A 21,578-nucleotide genomic window follows, 5' to 3' on the forward strand; every position below is an offset into this window, starting at 1 on the left:
TTAGTCACTAGAACCAGTTAACGAATTAATGTGGTGGATTCTAGTTGAGGTCACTGCCCAGTTTACAATGGTTCCCATTCTGCAAGAACAGCTCTGCTTCATGAAGGTGGGCCTCTAGCAACCTTGTGTTGTGTCATGAGACCCTCCTCTCTCAGTCATGGCTATTAGTGGAAGCCATTTATCATAAGTCAATCCAATCAAAATTCTTCTTTAGGTTTTTTGAATCTGAACCACAGAAATGTGGGCAGTTCCTCTCTTGTGGTGAGGGAATGTGAGAAGTGAAACTTGGTAGCCATTGGTAACCATATATTGTTAGTGTATCAAGGTTCTAATGTGGCGAATGAAGGGGTGGGACTCTTGTGCTGTGAGTTAGTGTGGGCGTAATCACATAAAAAAGGAGCTACCTTTAAATGCAGTGTGGTTTCCTGGATTATATCCTAGAACAGAAAGAGGACAGTGGAAAAACTGGTAATCCAAGTAAATAGCGGTTAATAGTATTGTACCGATGTTAATATTTTAGATTTAACAAAGATGTCCTGGCTATGTAAGATGTTAACATTAAGGGAAGCTGGGGAACTCTCTAAACTCTGTAACTATTTTTGCAATATCAAGTGACATCGTGTGTTTCCTGATATCATGTGATGAGAAGGGCACAGCATCACTTCAGTGTTGTTCTTTTAGAAAGTACATACAGTCATCCCTTGGTATCTGCTTGAGATTGGTTCTGGAAATCTCCCATAGTTATAAAAATCCTTGGATGCTTAAGCCCCTTATATAAAATGATGTGATATTTGCATGGTACCTACACACATCCTCCTCTATTCTATAAATCATCTCTAGATTACTTATAATATGTAATACAATTTAAACAATTGCTGGTGTATGGCAAAGTTGCTGTTCAGAACTTTCTGGAATTTTTTTCAAATATTTTTGATCCATAATTGGTTGAATCCATGGTTACAGAACCTGAGGGTAAAGAGGGCTGATGGTACCTACATTTAGCCAGGGGGAAGAATCACTGAAAGACAGTCTATGAGTAACTAGAAAGTGCCTTTCAAAAATATCAAGGTCATGAAAGAAAAAGAAAGATTAAGGAACTCTCCTAGACTGGGGAAACTTGGAAGACGTGAAAACAAAATATAATGTATGATCCTGGAGTCCATCCTGGATCTAGAAAAGATCATTAGTGAGGTATTCGAAACCTTTGTATAAGATCTGTAGATTTGCTAATATTGTATTAATATTAATTTGGTTTGGTTTTGATCATTGTTCTGTGATCATAAACAATATTAACATTTGGGGAAGCTATGAGAGCACTCTTGTAGAGAGGAATTCTTTGTATTATTTTTGCAATGTTTTTAAAGTCTAAAATTATTTCACAGTTTAAAAGCTTACTAAAAGATGACAACATCAAAATGGTGTAGGCTCCAAATACCCATCCCTCCACAGAAGCAAAAACATTTAGAAACTAAAAGCCAACCTTTTCAGAACTCTGGAAAATAGTAAAAAAAATTTTCAGAGCAACCAAGTAAATGCTGAATCAAGAGAAAGTTAACTTAAAAGTGGTAGAAAACTTTTGTGGCATTTTTACTTGCCCTTGCCCCACTCCCTCCTTCATAGGGTGGCAGTCTTGAAGATAGCAACCTGAGTTTCCAGTGGGAGACTTGGCCCTGGTTCTGAAGAAGGCAGAGCAGACCTTACTCAAATCATTATGTTTATGTGTTCTAACTTGTCTGGAGGCTACCTGGAGGACCAACACAAGGTACGTCTATTTCACCTAACTCAGAACTTACTTGGGGCAGAAAGGTGGTGGATATTGCTTATAACAATGTAAGGTGAAGAAAAACCCCTCAGCTACCTAAGACAAAAGACTGTGATTGGGGCATACAGTAGACTGCCTAAAGCCTGGGAGAAAAAGCTGAGGAGAGACTTATTGTGGGAAGTTAGGATATTCAAAGAAGCCCATGCTGCTGCTAAGTCGCCTCAGTCGTGTCTGACTCCACGACCCCATAGACGGCAGCCCACCTGGGATTCTCCAGGCAAGAACACTGGAGTGGGCTGCCATTTCCTTCTCCAATGCATGAAAGTGAAAAGTCAAAGTGAAGTCGCTCAGTTGTGTCTGACTCTTCGCGACCCCATGGACTGCAGCCCACCAGGCTCCTCCGTCCATGGGATTTTCCAGGCAAGAGCACTGGAGTGGGGTGCCGTTGCCTTCTCCAAAGAAGCCCATATATACTGATAAATTTAGAAGGCCACACATATGTACAAGGCAGGGCACATCCTCAGCAAAGACCTGGAAAACCCTCAGCTATCACTTCTGGATATCTTTAGGCTCAGTGCAAGTAGCAAGTGAAAGCTATGGCAAAGTTGTTTGAAGCCTGACTAAGTGTTAAAATAGTGCCCCAACACAGCCAATCTACAAAGAAGGGGAGAGGTGTTCATTTTTTGTTTGTTTGTTTTAGCTCCTGGAATCAAGGAAATCTCTTCAAGGCACTAACGAACATGGCCAAAGGAACTGAGACTTCAGTAACTATACACAACAAGAAATATGGCCTCTACAAAAATCAGTAAATAAATGGACTTGTCAATAAATAGAAATTTATTTACTTCTCAGTAAATAAATGGACTTTTCAATAAATTGAAAAGTCAGTAAACAAATGGACAACTGCAGCCTTCAGCGATCAGAACAGCAAACCCTGGAGAAGAAAGAATATATGATTTCTCAATTTATAAAATTTAAATATACAATTGTCAACAAAACTCACAAATTATACAAAGATACAAGGAAATCTGGCCCATTCAAAGGATAAAAATAAATTGACAGAAACTCTCCACGAAGATGGAGAAGGCAATGGCAACCCACTCCAGTACTCTTGCCTGGAAAATCCCATGGATGGAGGGGCCTGGTGGGCTGCAGTCCATGGGGTCGCTAGGAGTCGGACACGACTGAGCGACTTCACTTTATTTTTTCACTTTCATGCATTGGAGAAGGAAATGGCAACCCACTCCAGTGTTCTTGCCTGGAGAATCCCAGGGACGGGGGAGCCTGGTGGGCTGGCGTCTATGGGGTCGCACAGAGTCGGACACGACTGAAGCGACTTAGCAGCAGTAGCAGCAGCATCCATGAAGAAGACCAAGCATAGGAGTTCCTAGACAAAGACTTTAAACTGACAGTCTTAAATGTGTTCAGAGTTAAAGGAAATCATGTACAAAGAATTAAAAGAAACCAGGAAAATGATATACAAACACAATGACAAACACCAATAGATAGAAACTATAAAAAGAAATGGACTAGAGATTCTGCACCTGAAAAGTACAATAAGATGAAAAATTCCCTAGAGGAATCAATAGACGATTTGAGCAGAGAGAAGAAAGAATCATGAACTTAAAGATAAGACAATTAAAATTATCCATACTGAGGAACAGAAAGAAAAAAAGAGAAAAGTGAACAGAGCCTAAGGTATTTGTGGGTAAAATCAAGCCAACCAACATAGGCATTTTGAGAGTCCCAGAAGGAGATGAGAGAAAGGGGGCAGAGATATTACTTAAAGAAATAATGACAACAAACTTTCCAAATTTGATGACTCTACACATCCAAGAATCTCAACTAAATCCAAGTATGATAAACCCAAAGAAGTTGATACCAAAATACACTATAATTAGACTTCAAAAGACAAAGAGAATTTGGAAACAGTAAGAGAAAAGAAACTCATTATGTTTAAAGGGTTCTCAATAAGATTAATAGCCAAATATCTCAGACAGAGGCAATGGGAGGCAATATTTGAAGTGGTGAGGGAAAAAACCTGTCAATCAAGAATTCTGTGTCTGCCAAAATTACTCCTAAAGATTAGAGGAGAAATTAAGATGTTCTGGAAAACAAAAGCTGAGGGAATTTGTTAACAGAACACCTGCCTTACATGAAATGTTAAAGGGACTCCTCAGGTCCACCTTGAAGCCCTTCCAAGAGATAAAGATTTTCAGTAAAGATAACTACACAGGTAAATACAAAATTCAATATTATTGTATGTTTTAACTTCTAAGTCTACTTTTAGTTTCATACTTAAGATAAATGCAAAAAAAAAATTTGTAAATCTATGTTGGTGCATGAAGCAAAAAATTAAAAATATATAATGGTGCGATTGAAACCTATCATTTTGGGGGGAAACAGTATGTGTAAACATACATGTGTGTGTTAGTAAACAGATTATTCACCCTTATACATGCATGCGGCTGTATGGACATAGAACATCTCTGAAAGGGTATACAAGGTAACTGTTAGGTTGTTTCTTTAATAATTTTGAGGGCTGAGTGGTAATGGTCCCAGCAGCTAATTCTTGTTCTTTATTTCAAATCTGCTGCTTTTTTCATTTCTCTACTTCCAGAAAGGTGCTGCCACTTACCCAGCTGATTATGTCAGAAAGATGGGAATTAGGTTTGTTTCTTCTCTTTTCCTCACCCCCGTCCATTAAATCTATCTTTAAATCCTGTTAATTTTATTTCTAAAATATATCTCACCTTTACCTACTTTTATTGCAGAAGATGTTGAATATCCCCCAGTGCTTGTTGTTCCTTTCATCCTTGGTCATAGAACACTTGATTTTCAGATGGGCCATAGTCTCTAGAATAATAATTTTATTTCAAGTACCCCTTGCAACCGGATGGGGTCATGTGACTAAGTTCTATGTTGAGTTGTAACTAAAAGAGTCACGTCATTTTTAGAAATGATCTTAAAGGGAGGGGACATGCCATTTTTCCTCCCTTATTCATTTATGTTGGCTGGAATGATAGCAAAATGGCTGGAATTAGAGCAACTGTCTTGAATCAGGAGATGAAAATCATGTTGAGAAGCATGATAGAAGGAATCTGGTCCTTGTTAATTTTGGAGCCACCAATCTAATTTTAAGAACTCAGCAGTGGCCACAGGACTGGAAAAGGTCAGTTTTCATTCCAATCCCAAAGAAAGGCAATGCCAAAGAATCCTCAAACTACCGCACGATTGCACTCATCTCACATGCTAGTAAAGTAATGCTCAAAATTCTCCAAGCCAGGCTTCAGCAATATGTGAACCATGAACTTCCTGATGTTCAAGCTGGTTTTAGAAAAGGCAGAGGAACCAGAGATCAAATTGCCAACATCCGCTGGATCATGGAAAAAGCAAGAGAGTTCCAGAAAAACATCTATTTCTGCTTTATTGACTATGCCAAAGCCTTTGACTGTGTGGATCACAATAAACTGTGGAAAATTCTGAAAGAGATGGGAATACCAGACCACCTGATCTGCCTCTTGAGAAATTTGTATGCAGGTCAGGAAGCAAGAGTTAGAACTGGACATGGAACAACAGACTGGTTCCAAATAGGAAAAGGAGTACGTCAAGGCTGTATATTGTCACTCTGCTTATTTAACTTCCATGCAGAGTACATCATGAGAAACGCTGGACTGGAAGAAACACAAGCTGGAATCCAGATTGCCGGGAGAAATATCAATAACCTCAGATATGCAGATGACACCACCCTTATGGCAGAAAGTGAAGAGGAACTCAAAAGCCTCTTGATGAAAGTAAAAGTGGAGAGTGAAAAACTTGGCTTAAAGCTCAACATTCAGAAAACGAAGATCATGGCATCCAGTCCCACCACTTCATGGGAAATAGATGGGGAAACAGTGGAAACAGTGTCAGACTTCATTTTTCTGGGCTCCAAAATCACTACAGATGGTGACTGCAGCCATGAAATTAAAAGACGCTTACTCCTTGGAAGGAAAGTTATGACCAACCTAGATAGCATATTCAAAAGCAGAGACATTACTTTGCCAACAAAGGTTCGTCTAGTCAAGGCTATGGTTTTTCCTGTGGTCATGTATGGATGTGAGAGTTGGACTGTGAAGAAGGCTGAGCACCGAAGAATTGATGCTTTTGAACTGTGGTGTTGGAGAACTCTTGCGAGTCCCTTGGACTGCAAGGAGATCCAACCAGTCCATTCTGAAGGAGATCAGCCCTGGGATTTCTTTGGAAGGAATGATGCTAAAGCTGAAACTCCAGTACTTTGTCCACCTCATGCGAAGAGTGGACTCATTGGAAAAGACTCTGATGCTGGGAGGGATTGGGGGCAGGAGGAGAAGGGGACACAGAGGATGAGATGGCTGGATGGCATCACTGACTCGATGGACGTGAGGTTGAGTGAACTCCGGGGGTTGGTGATGGACAGGGAGGCCTGGGGTGCTGCGATTCATGGGGTCGCAAAGAGTTGGACATGACTGAGTGACTGATCTGATCTGATGTACAGTATTCAATTATGTGAGAGAGAAATAAATATCTATGTGTCCTTGTTACTGTAATTTGGAGTTTTCTGTCACAGATGCTCCTAATCCCATCTGATAAAATGTCTATATTCCAAGCTTCAACCCCTTAGCCCAAGCCCAGCCTATCTTACCTGAGCTACTGCAACATCATCCTGATTGTCCCCACTACATCCAATCTTAACCTCCCTCTCCATTCAGTTCTGCACACTCCAACCAGAGTATCCTTTTAACCATACAAACAAGAACAAATCAGTCTCGTTTCCAACCTTTTAGTGAAATTCCATTAGTTTCTTTTTCTAAATTTATTTTTATTTTAAAAAATTTATTGGAGTATAGTTGATTTACAGTGTTGTATTAATTTCAGGTGTACAACAAGGTGAATCAATTATACATATACACATTATTTTTTTATTTTTTAGATTCTTTTCCCATATAGGCCATTACAGAGTACTGAGTAGATTTCCCTATATGATACAGCAGGTCCTTATTAGTTATCTATTTTATATATAGTAGTGTGTGTATGTCAATCCCAATCTTCCAATTTATCCCTCCCCACCTTACTCCTTGGTAACCATAAGTTTGTTTTCTAAACTGTGACTCTACTTCTGTTTTGTAAATAAGTTCGTTTGTACCCCTTCTTTTTTTTTTTTTATTAGATTCCACATATAAGTGATCTGTTAGTTTTAGAATAAGTTCAAAATTCCCAACACAGGCTATTCAGTCTTTCATTATCTGACCCCTGAAACTTCATCTCATCTCTTGCTACTTCCCTCACTCATTTTCTGGCCTTCAGTCACATTGAACTCTCAAATATCCTGTGCCCTCTTACTATTCTTCCATTTATCACAAATCATTTCCCCCCAGTACTTACTGCCTAGCTCACGCCTATTAAACTTTCAGGAAGTTACACTTCCTCAGGAATTGTAGTCAAGGGCCATTACTATGCTTCCTCATGGCCCTTGTAGATTTTTTTTTTTTTTTTAACATTCTTTACTTCTCCTTCTTAATTATTTGTGTAAATACTCATTTAATGTTTCAGATGCTCTATAAGCCTAATGTACCTAAACATGCATTCAATGGCCCATGTAGATTTTTTGGCTTTGACTTAAAAAAAAAAAAAAAAACAATTAAACTTGAAAAACTTTTAGTCGGTGCACCCTCTTTTTAGTTTGTTACAGGTCCTACCAATTCATGCCATTTCACAGACTTATGTCCCTTTCCTGTGTCCTCTAGACTTTTGTTTCTTTTGTCTGTCTCCTCCACTAATCTAGAAGGTCCATTAGGGTAAGGATGGAGCTTGTTTCCCATATCACTGTATGTTTTCTGTCTTAATATGCTTGGGACATATCAAGAAATCCTTGTCCAATGAAAGAAGACCATGACTGAACTGTCTTTGTCATAATTAAGTTTTTTTTATTCCTTTGGCTTTATTTTCAATATAAGATCCTATGTAGAGATATGAATGGAGACATCCACACATAGTAAATATTTCAAAATAAATTTTGAACGAACTTAGCATAAGATTCTGAACTTTAAAGCTAACTTCCACCCTTTTAAAAAAAACTAATGGAGTAAATAGAAAGTAAATATCATATGTGTATACTTTTGTAAGTTTCAGAAAATTTACAAATACATTTCATCTGGGTCACCTATTTCTTGGGAAGGCAACTCTCTATCTTTGCAATTTTTATTAAATATAAAATTATCCCCAAAGAGAAAGTTTATTTTAAAAAAGGGGGGAAGGAGAGGGGAGCCTCCTTCTCATGGATTTCCAAGTTTAATTATGAATGGTTTTGACTTTATTTTGAACCAAATGATCCTTGCTTCCCTGTTGCCTTTTCATCACATACTTAACACCGTTACATCAACATCTTTGCTAAAGTTTATTGAAAGGCACCACTTTTGGAGAATGTGCTCATATGGGGCCATTATGTACAGCTGTGTAAGTTGTTCGCTGTACACAGGCACCTAGACCAGGGCCCACAAAGACTGTAAGCCACCCTCTGTTCCCTACCAAGCTGCTGTGCACCCTGGTGTCGGTCTCCCTCACCCTAGAGGAAGAAGGTGCCCCATGTGCCAGTAGCAGACCTGTGCCCTTTGGGGAGCAAGTGCTTCTCTTTTCCACCCCTAGCCTTGATTCTTGCCAGAAAGGAGAAGCTTTAAGAGACAATGAAACTAACACCAAGAAAGAGGCCAAAACTAGTGATGGAGAGAGAGGGACTCTGTGGCATCCAGTCCTGTTTCCTCTTTTTAAAAAATTTTGATTTATTTGGCTGTGCCGGATCTTATTGAAGCATGCCAGATCTTCAATCTTCATTGCAGCATGCAAACTCTTAGTTGTGCATGTGGGATCCAGTTCCCTGGCCAGGGATCAAACCTAGGCCCCCTGAATTGGGAGCATGGGGTCTTAACCACCAGGGAAATCTGTGTTTCCTCTTTTCTTAATCAGGAGACCATACCCTTGCTTCCCTAAGATGTGGTAGTTTGACCCTGCTGCTAAGTCGCTTCAGTCGTGTCCGACTCTGTGCGACCCCATAGATGGCAGCCCACCAGGCTCCTCCGTCCCTGGGATTCTCCAGGCAAGAATACTGGAGTGGGTTGCCATTTCCTTCTCCAATTCAACCCTAACCCTTTTTAAAAAAAATTAAATTCTTCCTGTTAGCTTTAACTAGTTTGATTGACTTTTCCTTTCTTGCAGGCCATCTTCAACCTCTTCTAGTTCTAATGTACAGTACAATAACCATGGGATCAGCTGGGACAGATAGCTGCAGTGGTATTCTGTTTCAGAACCAGCTATGGTGAGGGGCAAGGGGACAAATTTATAGCATTTTATTATTTCCATGGTGTAAATACTGCAGCCATGGCTGATTTCAGGCCCCCAATGTGATGTCACTGGTAGCTTGACAGAGTTGGGAAGAATCACACAGTTGGCTCTTACAAGTGTGTAGGACCACTTCCATTAGGTCCAGCTTTGTCCACTGACGAGTACGTAAACAGTGACTGTTAGTCACCAACTGGTAAGCCCACAGGGTTAAATATGGCCTCAGATGTACTCTGTTTAATCTAAAAGTGTTTAAAATATTTTGGTTAGTTTTCAGTGTTTAATATCATGATATTGTACTCAATATGCCAGCAAATTTGGAAAACTCAGCAGTGGCCACAGGACCGGAAAAGGTCCGTTTTCATTCCAATCCCAAAGAAAGGCAATGCCAAAGAATCCTCAAACTACCGCACAATCGTACTCATCTCACACACTAGTAAAGGAATGCTCAAAATTCTCCAAGCCAGGCTTCAGCAATATGTGAACCATGAACTTCCTGATGTTCAAGCTGGTTTTAGAAAAGGCAGAGGAACCAGAGATCAAATTGCCAACATCCGCTGGATCATGGAAAAAGCAAGAGAGTTCCAGAAAAACATCTATTTCTGCTTTATTGACTACGCCAAAGCCTTTGACTGTGTGGATCACAATAAACTGTGGAAAATTCTGAAAGAGATGGGAATACCAGACCACCTGATCTGCCTCTTGAGAAATTTGTATGCAGGTCAGGAAGCAAGAGTTAGAACTGGACATGGAACAACAGACTGGTTCCAAATAGGAAAAGGAGTACGTCAAGGCTGTATATTGTCACTCTGCTTATTTAACTTCCATGCAGAGTACATCATGAGAAACGCTGGACTGGAAGAAACACAAGCTGGAATCCAGATTGCCGGGAGAAATATCAATAACCTCAGATATGCAGATGACACCACCCTTATGGCAGAAAGTGAAGAGGAACTCAAAAGCCTCTTGATGAAAGTAAAAGTGGAGAGTGAAAAACTTGGCTTAAAGCTCAACATTCAGAAAACGAAGATCATGGCATCCACTCCCACCACTTCATGGGAAATAGATGGGGAAACAGTGGAAACAGTGTCAGACTTCATTTTTCTGGGCTCCAAAATCACTACAGATGGTGACTGCAGCCATGAAATTAAAAGACGCTTACTCCTTGGAAGGAAAGTTATGACCAACCTAGATAGCATATTCAAAAGCAGAGACATTACTTTGCCAACAAAGGTCTGTCTAGTCAAGGCTATGGTTTTTCCTGTGGTCATGTATGGATGTGAGAGTTGGACTGTGAAGAAGGCTGAGCACCGAAGAATTGATGCTTTTGAACTGTGGTGTTGGAGAAGACTCTTGCGAGTCCCTTGGACTGCAAGGAGATCCAACCAGTCCATTCTGAAGGAGATCAGCCCTGGGATTTCTTTGGAAGGAATGATGATAAAGCTGAAACTCCAGTACTTTGTCCACCTCATGCGAAGAGTGGACTCATTGGAAAAGACTCTGATGCTGGGAGGGATTGGGGGCAACAGGAGAAGGGGATGACAGAGGATGAGATGGCTGGATGGCATCACTGACTCGATGGACGTGAGGTTGAGTGAACTCCGGGGGTTGGTGATGGACAGGGAGGCCTGGCATGCTGCGATTCATGGGGTCGCAAAGAGTCGGACACGACTGAGCGACTGATCTGATCTGATTGTACTTAAAAACACATATTCCCACCTTTTCATGAAAAATGGGAATATATTGTAATGTTGGGCCTGGTGCTTAGAAAAGTTCAATAATATAACCAAGATGGCATGGAGATTATCCAAAGTAACACAGAAGTGTCTGAACCACAGAAAGAACTCAGGTCTTCTGATTCCAAACCAAAGCTTGTCCACTTCCTCAAGTTGCCTTCTCATGTCCTTGTCCATCATCATCTTTGCTATCATTTGCTTGCTTGGCATTTTCTCTGTAACTGGTGTTTCCCATTTACAAGGTGTAATGTGACCAAAGTTTGTTAAGATCATATCTATGGGCTCCTAAGCAGGTGAATCATGACAGAGAGTCTGTGCATTGACCAACTATCTTCCCTGTTCACTTTTACTTTTTAGAATACTGATTGCTTTTTTGTAAAGAGAATTCAAGTTCATTTCCAAAAAGAAGGAGGAGGTAGAGGAAGGAGATGGAGATAGCAAAGAACAGGGTAAAAGTAAAAAATTACCCTCAAACCTGACGTTAACCCTTGTTATAAAAGAATATTACTTCACACATCTTATGTACAGGTCGAGAAAAAGACTGCTAGTTAGGAATGGGATCATTCCCGATGTGCTATTTTTAGATAATAATATTAAGTCCAATCCTATTTCAATTTGACAAAAGAAAATTAAACTGAAGGAACAGCTGAACTTTAAATAAATGTTTATCACAAGGAAAATTTTTTTAAAGATACTCCTAAGATTAAAATGAGCATTAAGAGTTTTGCATCATTATGGTTTTTTTTTTTCACTTTCATGCTGCAATTTTTGAGAGCATCTTTGGTGTACTCCCAGAAGAACTGAGGACATTAGTACAGGAAAATTCCTCTATCTCACCTTTCCCCTGCTGAATTTAGTTAATTCATTTTATTTTTTAGTGGTTAAGGTTTTTAGTATTTATATTGTTTTGTAACCATAATTTCCACAGTTGTTTAATCTTAGTTCTGTGTGTAAGTGAATTCAATGCTCTGCACCAGTCTTTGATCATATCTTCTCCATCCTTGAGTTCTTTATTTTAATTCCTCTCTGGCTCATGTGTATTTCATCACCAAGTAGCCTCCCTGCCACCGTTGCTCTCTGCCAAGAAGACTGTATAGTAGCTCTTGAATGTATGTAGTCTTGAGAATGCCGTTTTGTTACCTTGAAAAATAGCCTGGCTTGATATAAAAATTTTCAGGTACACTTTCTTTTTCTCATAATTTAGTAGATATTGCTCCCTTGTTTTTTGACATAGGTCTTTTGCCATGGTTTCTCTATTTATCTCCTTTGAGTCATCATTGGAATTTTTTTTTTCAAAAAGGATTTACATGTATTATTTTCCCTGAACTTACTTTCACATTTGAGATGTTAACTTGTTCCCTTTACTGGTGCATTACAATTTATCTTTATAAGCATGTTCCAGTAATTCGTGCATAAATAAGGCCAGGGAAGGTTTGAAGCTTGTTTGGCTTATGGAAACAAAACAAAAGTCTTACAAATGACTTGTTTTTCTTGCTTATTTTCCTTAAGAATTGTTTATCCTTAAAGTTCAGTTCTCAGTGTTGTTTGTACTATATGGTTTTTTTCCCTTGTAATTTGTGAGTTCCTTTAATATGCAGACTTAATTTTTCCTTCATTTAGGGGAAATTTTTTTCTTTGAGAACTTGAAACAATATGTCTGTATGATTTGTTAGGTTTACTACTTCAGGGACATCTGTTATCTTTAATTTGGACAGTTTCATCTGTCTTCCATTTCTACTATCTTCTTTCTATTTACTTTAGTGTCTTTGAATTATTAACCATAGTCATTAAGAAACAAAATCGAAGCCTATTTATTGCATTAATGATTCAATTTTCAGCAAATGCCTATTATTTCCCCTATGGTTTATATTTACTTAATAGTTCTTCAGTAGTATTATTTTAGCCTTTGATTTGTTTCCTTAACTTCCACCTCCCTTTTAATCTCATTATTTTTTTTCACTATCTTTTTTTTAAATTTTATTTTATTTTTAAACTTTACATAATTGTATTAGTTTTGTCAAATATCAAAATGAATCCGCCACAGGTATACATGTGTTCCCCATCCTGAACCCTCCTCCCTCCTCCCTCCCCATTCCATCCCTCTGGGTCGTCCCAGTGCACTAGCCCCAAGCATCCAGTATTGTGCATCGAACCTGGACTGGCAACTCGTTTCATACATGATATTTTGCATGTTTCAATGCCATTCTCCCAAATCTTCCCACCCTCTCCCTCTCCCACAGAGTCCATAAGACTGTTCTATACATCAGTGTCTCTTTTGCTGTCTCGTACACAGGGTTATTGTTACCATCTTTCTAAATTCCATATATATGTGTTAGTATACTGTATTGGTGTTTTTCTTTCTGGCTTACTTCACTCTGTATAATAGGCTCCAGTTTTATTGAGCTCTTTTCCTCATTTCTTTGTTGCAACATATTTGCATAGCTGCCATACTGTTTCTGAAAATCTTGCTCATGCTTAATATGTGAAGCTATTTCTAGATCTTCCATTTGCTTGAATATAGTTGGGTGAATTCTTCTTTCTTCTTCAATCTGTTTTTCTATCCTAGGTTTTGTGCTCTATCTACTTTTTACTAGCTTGAACGTATGAGGGGAAGGAAATGGATTGTTCATCTTAGCTGTGCCCAGGGAAGTTCCATCCCTGGGAAAAACTTCTAGATTTAGAGTCAGACAATCTCATCAGTATTACCAAGCATGGGTAACCAAACCAGCAAGCCCATCAGATGTCACAGGAGTCCCTCACAGTCATGAATAACTGTATGGGGAAGAGGAACTAAAAAGCCTCTTGATGAAAGTGAAAGTGGAGAGTGAAAAAGTTGGCTTAAAGCTCAACATTCAGAAAATGAAGATCATGGTATCCGGTCCCATCACTTCATGGGAAATAGATGGGGAAACAGTGGAAACAGTGTCAGACTTTATTTTTTGGGGCTCCAAAATTACTGCAGATGGTGACTGTAGCCATGAAATTAAAGGACGCTTACTCCTTGGAAGAAAAGTTATGACCAACCTAGATAGCATATTGAAAAGCAGAGACATTACTTTGCCAACAAAGGTCTGTCTAGTCAAGGCTATGGTTTTTCCTGTGGTCATGTATGGATGTGAGAGTTGGACTATGAAGAAAGCTGAGCACCGAAGAATTGATGCTTTTGAACTGTGGTGTTGGAGAAGATGCTTGAGAGTCCTTTGGACTGCAAGGAGATCCAACCAGTCCATTCTGAAGGAGATCAGCCCTGGGATTTCTTTGGAAGGAATGATGCTAAAGCTGAAACTCCAGTACTTTGGCCACCTCATGCGAAGAGTGGACTCATTGGAAAAGAGTCTGATGCTGGGAGGGATTGGGGGCAGGAGGAGAAGGGGGCGACAGAGGATGAGATGGCTGGATGGCATCACCGACTCAATGGACGTGAGTCTCAGTGAACTCCTGGAGTTGGTGATGGACAGGGAGGCCTGGCATGCTGCGATTCATGGGGTCGCAGAGTCGGACACGACTGAGCAACTGAACTGAACTGAAGCAGTACACTTGCCTGGCAAATCCCATGGCCGGAGGAGCCCGGTAGGCTGCAGTCCACAGGGTCGATAGGAGTCGGACATGACTGGGTGACTTCACTTTCACTTTTCACTTTCATGCATTGGAGAAGGAAATGGCAACCCACTCCAGTGTTCTTGCCTGGAGAATCCCAGGGACGGGGGAGCCTGGTGGGCTGCCGTCTCTGGGGTCGCACAGAGTCGGACATGACTGAAGCGACTTAGCAGCAGCAGCAGCAGCAAGCAATACTTTATTGAGCATTTGCTCTGTGCCAGACATTGAAAAAAGAAAAGAGTTTCCTTTATTATGTATTTATGAGGCTATGCCTGTGCCAAGTGCATTACGTATTATTTGCTTAGTACCACATTATGAAATATCTTTACCAGCCCTTCCCACTTTCTTTCTTTGGCTGTACCATGCAGCATATAGGATCTTAGTTCCCCAAACAGGGATCAAGCCTGTGCCCCCTGCAGTGGAAATGCAGAGTCTTAACCACTGGACTGCCAGGGAAGTCCCCAGCCCCCATTTTTTGAATGAAGGAACAGAGGCTTATAGAAAAGTTATATAATTTGCCAAAAGTCACAAAGCTAATATGAAAGAGTTGAACTTTGAAACTGTGTCTAAATTATGAATGCTTATTATGAAAGATTTTGTTTTGTTTTGTTTTTTTGAAAAGCTTTTTTTTATCAGGACGTTTATGTAATATTGGGGAATACTTGTGGAACTTCACTCCACCATGATTTGCATGTAACATATTAAAAGCTTAGGATTTTTCTTTTCCAAAAATAATTCTGGCTTATAAATGAAATATGATCTAGACTTGCTTCAAAAATAATCTGGGAAAAACTGGGAGAGGGGATAGATGAAACAAGATTGACCATGGGCCCATAGTTGAACCGGGGACTTGAAGCATGCAGGCTCATTGTACAGAGTTCTACAATGATCACCCAATTAATGACTTTTCATCATAAAAGCTCTTGAAAAGTTGAACCACTTTATGGGCAATGACTCTTTATCTTTTGGTATAATGACTCGTCATTCCAACGTACTCTAAATAAATACACCATGTTGTCATTTAGTCCTTGAGTTGTGTCCGACTCTTTTGAGACCCCATGGACTTGTAACCCGCCAGGCTCCTCTGTCCATGGGATTTCCCAGGCAAGAATACTGGAGAGGGTTGCCATTTCCTTCTCTGGGGCATCTTCCTGATCCAGAGATCAAGGCTGCATCTCCTGCATTGACAGGTGGATTCTTTACCACTGCACCACCTGGGAAGCCCAGATACACCATGCTGCTGCTGCTGCTGCTAAGTCGCTTCAGTCGTGTCCAACTCTGTGCGACCCCATAGACTGCAGCCCACCAGGCTCCCCCGTCCCTGGGATTCTCCAGGCAAGAACACTGGAGTGGGTTGCCATTTCCTTCTCCAATGCATGAAAGTGAAAAGTGAAAGTGAAGTCGCTCAGTCCTGTCTGACCCTCAGCGATCCCATGGACTGCAGCCTTCTAGGCTCCTCCGTCCATGGGATTTTCCAGGCAAGAGTACTGGAGTGGGGTGCCATTGCCTTCTCCGCAGATACACCATAAGAAGTGCTTTTTCAACATTATGGTTTTGGGCAAAGACACACTCACCAATTTACTCAATAACATTTTCTCTTCAAAGAACATCATATGAAATAAATTTGAATTGCCTGCCATGTTTGGATAAACCAAAACCAAGTAGAATGTTATTGATTTCCAATGACCTACTATGATATTATGTGACTAAAAGCTATTCACAGGGGTGATATTTAAAATAAATAACAGGTCAGTGGGGAACATCTGTCCCTTTTTTTGAATGGAGGCCTGTTACCAATGGTATTGGACATCTATCAATAATGATATGAACTTTGGAACTTGGCTATCTCCTACACACCAAGATTACTCTAAGATTAGAAGATTTGGCTGGTTTTGCACTTCATGACCCATCTGTACAGACATATTTCTTATTCAGGGGCTTTGGCTTTCAGATAATGTCATGTGGCACAATGATTCAGAGAATTTTTCTGGGAGTTGGACAGATTTGAATTTAAATGCTGGCTCCATTACTCACTATCTGGGTGATGGATCTTCACTAAATCCCAGTTTCTTCATCTGTAAATAGGAGTGATTATACCTGTCCTTGGCTTCCCAGGTGGCGCTAGTGGTTAAGAACCTGCCTGCAATGCAGGTAGACGTAAGGGATGCAAGTTTGATCCCTGGATCAGGAAGATCTGCTGGAGGAAGACACGACAGCCCACTCCAGCACAGCTGGACACAACTGAAGCAATTGAGCACTTGGCTTCCCAGGTGGCACAGTGGTAAAAAATCCGCCCGCTAATGCAGGAGACTCAGGAGACAGGGGTTGGATTCCTGGGTGGGGAAGATCCCCTGGAGTAGGAATATTGGCCACCTACTCCAGTGTTCTTGCCTGGGAAATCCCATGGACAGAGGAGCCTGATGGGCTACAGCCCATGGGGTCGCAAAGTGTCGGACACGACTGAGCACTCCTGGGTGCACTGTACTTGTCCTTGAGGATTGTTGGAAAGAGTAAATGAGATCATATCTGTAATGCCATTAGCACAGTGGCAGGCTATTATCACTGTGCTGTTTTAAAAAGATGTGGCAATTCAGAATGGCTGAATCTTCGGCTCATGCCCCTTTGACGTGACCTGGGCTGAACTGGCATCTGTGCCACTTCTGTGTGTCACCACGTCTCTTGAAGTGACTCAGGTCAGCATCCTTCCCTTTATTTCACAATTTTACGCCTCCTGTGAACCTCAGGGAATGAACAGATTTCAGCACGCTTAGGGAAATAGCAAGGTCAAATAGGAAGAAAGTCTAGAACCTAATGAGGTAAGAGATTCATTCAACTGTTCAACAATTATTTATTGAGTGCTCAGTATACACTAAGAATTATTATATATGCTGGGGATAAATTAGAAGGAAAAAAAACAACAAAAATCCCAACCTGGAATGAAAGTGATATCATGTGGGAAGTTGACACTTAGCATCTGGTAGGTGTTATCTATTGAGTATACATAGTGGTTAGGAAATATATTGTAGGTTTCCTGCTGGTAACTAGTGATCAGGAGTGTGGTTTCTAGGTGTAAAAGTTCAAGTTGCACTGATTCATAGGTACAAGAACCACCTCTTTAGTGATATATATTACATTATGCTTTAATAAACTCTTTTGAAAAGCAAGTATGGAATTTAAAAAAAAAACCCTAGTTCTAAAGGTAGAAGTCACTGTCCCCATTTTTCATAGGAGGAAACTGAGACCTAGTTGACTATAATTCGCTCTAGGTCACCCTATCTACTCTCAGTGAAGAAGGAAGGAAGACTAAATTAGTCTGAGAGGTCCTTCCATATTCCTTTCTGCATTGTCTTTCTACCTCTTCTTGCTCCTTTTTTCATTTAGGAAGTGATTTCCTGTTACCTGTTTGAAGAAAGGGAAAAGTCCAGCCTTGGGTTATCACTGTCTCAGTATCTCTGGTGAAAATTCATTATTTTTATCTGCCCAGCATCTATTTATTTTTCTGGTCATAGCATCTGCAACAGTTAGAATTGTGTTTGATTACAAGTAATTGGAAATATACCTAACAGTAGCTTAAACAAACAAGGGTTTCTTGTGTCATACAGTAAGTCTGGAGATTGACAGTCAGGGGTAGTCCACGGGTTCACTGGAGCTACCAAGGACTCAGGAAATTTCCATTTTTCTGGCTTATCACCCTTAGGGGGTATTTGTATGCATTCTCATATTGCTGTTCTCACAGTCACAAAATGGTTGCTGCCTCCCTGGCATTGCATCCATAATCCAAGAAGAAAGAAGGGTAAAGGGCAAAGGAGCAAAAGAATCATGCCAGCTCTTTTTTCTAGAAAAGCAAATCTTTCTAAAATGCTCCGCCCAGCTTGCTTCTGCTTATTTCTCATTGGTTGGAACTGGATATCATGGCTACTCCTAGACCAATAATAGGGCTAAAGGAATGACATTTTTAATCATAATTAACCCCAGAGGTCAGGATAACAGCAAGCTCTTCCTAAGATCAAAGGATCTCTGTTCTTTCTGAGTAATTAGAATTCTGTGTGGGCAGCTGGGGAAAATGTATGTTGAGTGGCAAGGAAAATCCAGTCTCTCCCATATTCAGCCCATGCAGATTGGTTAGAGCATCCCCATTCACAAGCCATGTGTAGGCAGGATGGACAAGACACCCTTAATTCCTGCAAGAGCTTCCGTTGGACTTATTGAGGAAGTGAAACCTTGCCTGGGAGTCCTGGCTATACGGAAACATAAGTCTTGATCTACCAGGATACCCACATGTGTGGGGCTTGCTGAGATGCAATAGTCAGATGGAGAGAGGGCCTGATAGTGTGGGACCCTGGTTGAACTGGGTCTAAATCTAGAGATTGATTCCTAGACTTTTTAGTTGCTTGAGCTTATGAATTCTCTCTCTGTGCATAGTCCAATTAAAGGTAGATGTGGTTTTTGCTATCAAGAGTCTTAAGGTGGCGCTAGTGGTAAAGAACCCACCTGCCAATGAAGAAGATGTAAGAGATGCGGGTTCAGACCTGGGTTGAGAAGATCCCTTGGAAAAGGAAATGGCAACCCACTCCAGAATCCCATGGAGAGAGGAGCCTGAAAGGCTACAGTCCATAGGGTTGCAAAGAGACACAACTAAAGCAACTCAGCACGCATGCACACATATTGACTAAGTCACTTTTCTTAGGAGGATCAGACACCAAATATTGTCATCTTCTCTTTGAAGACAACCTGAGGGAGCCAGTGACAGTCCATTATATGGACAATGTATTAAATGAGCTAACCAACAGTGTGCAGATAAAAATACAATGTGTCATTCCCTCAAGTTGCAATTGACGTGTACCAGTTTGGCACCCCACTCCAGTACTTTTGCCTGGAAAATCCCATGGACAGAGGAGCCTGGTGGGCTGCAGTCCATGGGGTCGCTAAGAGTCGGATACGACTGAGTGACTTCACTTTCACTTTTCACTTTCATGCATTGGAGAAGGAAATAGCAACCCACTCCAGTGTTCTTTCCTGGAGAATCCCAGGGATGGGGGAGCCTGTTGGGCTGCCGTCTATGGGGTCGCACAGAGTCGGACATGACTGAAGTGACTTAGTAGTAGTAGTAGTTTTTGATAAATATGTAAATTTTAGAGTAATATTTTGTAAGTTCTAAATCTTGCCTGCAATTGTGAAGCTGTCAGTTACTAGGCTCAAACTGCATAGTTTCATTTCCTTTCTTTTTTTTCAAAGGTTGTATTACTCATATAACCTGGGTTTCAGCTGTACTAGCAAATGATAGATAAGAGAAAATTCCACTGAAAAATGGAAATTAGATTGTATAGATAATAAGGAATATGACAAAGCAGCACTGACTTTTAAGCACAGAATCAGAAAATCAAACCAAGGAGAAAGTGCAGCTTTTAAGACATTTCAGAGTGAATAAGAACTCACTTTCCAGCTCTAACAAGTAAAATGTAGAATGAAAGACAATGTTATCACCAATAGACAATGTTTTTAAATTAATAAGAAAATAAGGAGAGAGACCTTTAAATATATTTTGTTCATTTTACAAACTTGTATTATTCTGAAAACAAAAACAAACAAACAAAAAAAAACAAAAAAACCACCACACTGTAATCAGACAATTAGAATAATCTGAAACAGAAAAAGCTGGCAAACAACAAAGACAGGGAAATGGTGGCTTGTCAAACTAGTCTACTGTGAGAATGTAATGAAAGCTAGCTATACTCTTCAGAAAAATACACTTATATTCCCCAAATTTTACACAGTTTTAGGGATTCACAGACCTCTTAAAAGCCAATCCATGGACACTTTTGACATAGAGATCCACGAATCTTAGATTAAAACCCTTCTTTCCTTTTAGGTACGTCAATCTTTGTTCCAAAATTATTTTGAGTAAGAAAATGACACACTAACCAATTAGTAACACCTGGTCAATAATAATAGCTATCATTTAAAAAACGTTTACAACATGACAAGGCATTGGGCTTAATAGTCAATATATATTCATGTATACATACATATATATCATCTCATTGAATTCTTATGATTCTTATAATGACCCGGGAAAGTTGACACCTTAGTTGTCCTGTTTTGCAGACTGAGGAAAGTGAGGCTGACTTAAAGAGGTTAAATAACTTCATAAAGGTCACACCGCAGGGTAGGGATTCAAACCCACATTTTTCTGATACCAAAACTCACCATCCTCTTCTGCTTGTCACTTCCTGGTCTCCCTGTCCCCAGTTTTATCTTTTCCAGTTGGGTACCACATTTTCGCTTTTTCAGTGCAATAATATTTGAAGATTCAGCACCACAAGAAACATTTTACCACATTCCTATTAATGGTACGGCTGAGTCTATTTGCGAACCCCTTCAGTCAGTGTCTCTCAGACTCCACCCCCTCAGAGAAACCTTCCTTCATATAGAACAGCACCCCAGTACTTTATCACTGTCTATTCATTTGTTGTTGTTGTTTAGTCACTCAGCTGTGTCTGACTCTTTGCAACCCCATGGACCACAGCACACCAGGCTTCCCCGTCCTTCACCATTTCCTATAGCTTGCTCAAACTCATGTCCATTGAGTTGGTGATGCCATCCAACCATCTCATCCTCTGTCGTCCCCTTCTCCTCCCAGCATCAGGGTCATTTCTAATGAGTCAGCTCTTCGCATCAGGTGGCCAAAGTATTGGAGCTTCAGCTTCATCATCAGTCCTTCCAATGAATATTCAAGTTGATTTCTTTAGGATTGACTGGTTTGATCTCCTTGCAGTCCAAGGGACTCTCAAGAGTCTTTTCCAGCACCACAGTTCAAAAGCATCAATTCTTCTGTGCTCAGCCTTCTTTATGGTCCACCTCTCACATCCAAACATACCTACTGGAGAAATCATAACTTTGATTATACAGACCTTTGTTGGCAATGTCTCTGCTTTTCAAAATGCTGTCTAGGTTGGTCATAGCTTTTCTTCCAAGGAGCAAGTGGCTTTTAATTTCATGGCTGAAGTCATCATCATTTACCTGCCTTATTTTTCTTCCTGTGCTCAGTCACATAGTTGTGTCTGACTCTTTGCTACCCCATGGACTTAGCCCACCAGGCTCCTCTATCCATGGGATTATCCCAGCAAGGA

The 21,578-nt window shown here is 40.3% G+C and overlaps 1 long non-coding RNA gene across 2 annotated transcripts in view; it reads right to left on the minus strand.

The window, feature by feature from the left end:
* Nucleotides 1-2,440: 2,440 nt before the first annotated feature.
* LOC129636824 (uncharacterized) overlaps nucleotides 2,441-21,578 on the minus strand; it is a 46,278-nt gene continuing 27,140 nt past the window's right edge. For both annotated transcript variants that reach the window (XR_008707138.1, XR_008707139.1), the window contains one exon: nucleotides 2,441-2,696. This is a non-coding gene — a long non-coding RNA (uncharacterized LOC129636824). The remainder of the gene's footprint in view (nucleotides 2,697-21,578) is intronic.

The sequence above is a fragment of the Bubalus kerabau genome, chromosome 22 (assembly GCF_029407905.1).
Source record: "Bubalus kerabau isolate K-KA32 ecotype Philippines breed swamp buffalo chromosome 22, PCC_UOA_SB_1v2, whole genome shotgun sequence".
NCBI lineage: Eukaryota > Metazoa > Chordata > Mammalia > Artiodactyla > Bovidae > Bubalus > Bubalus kerabau.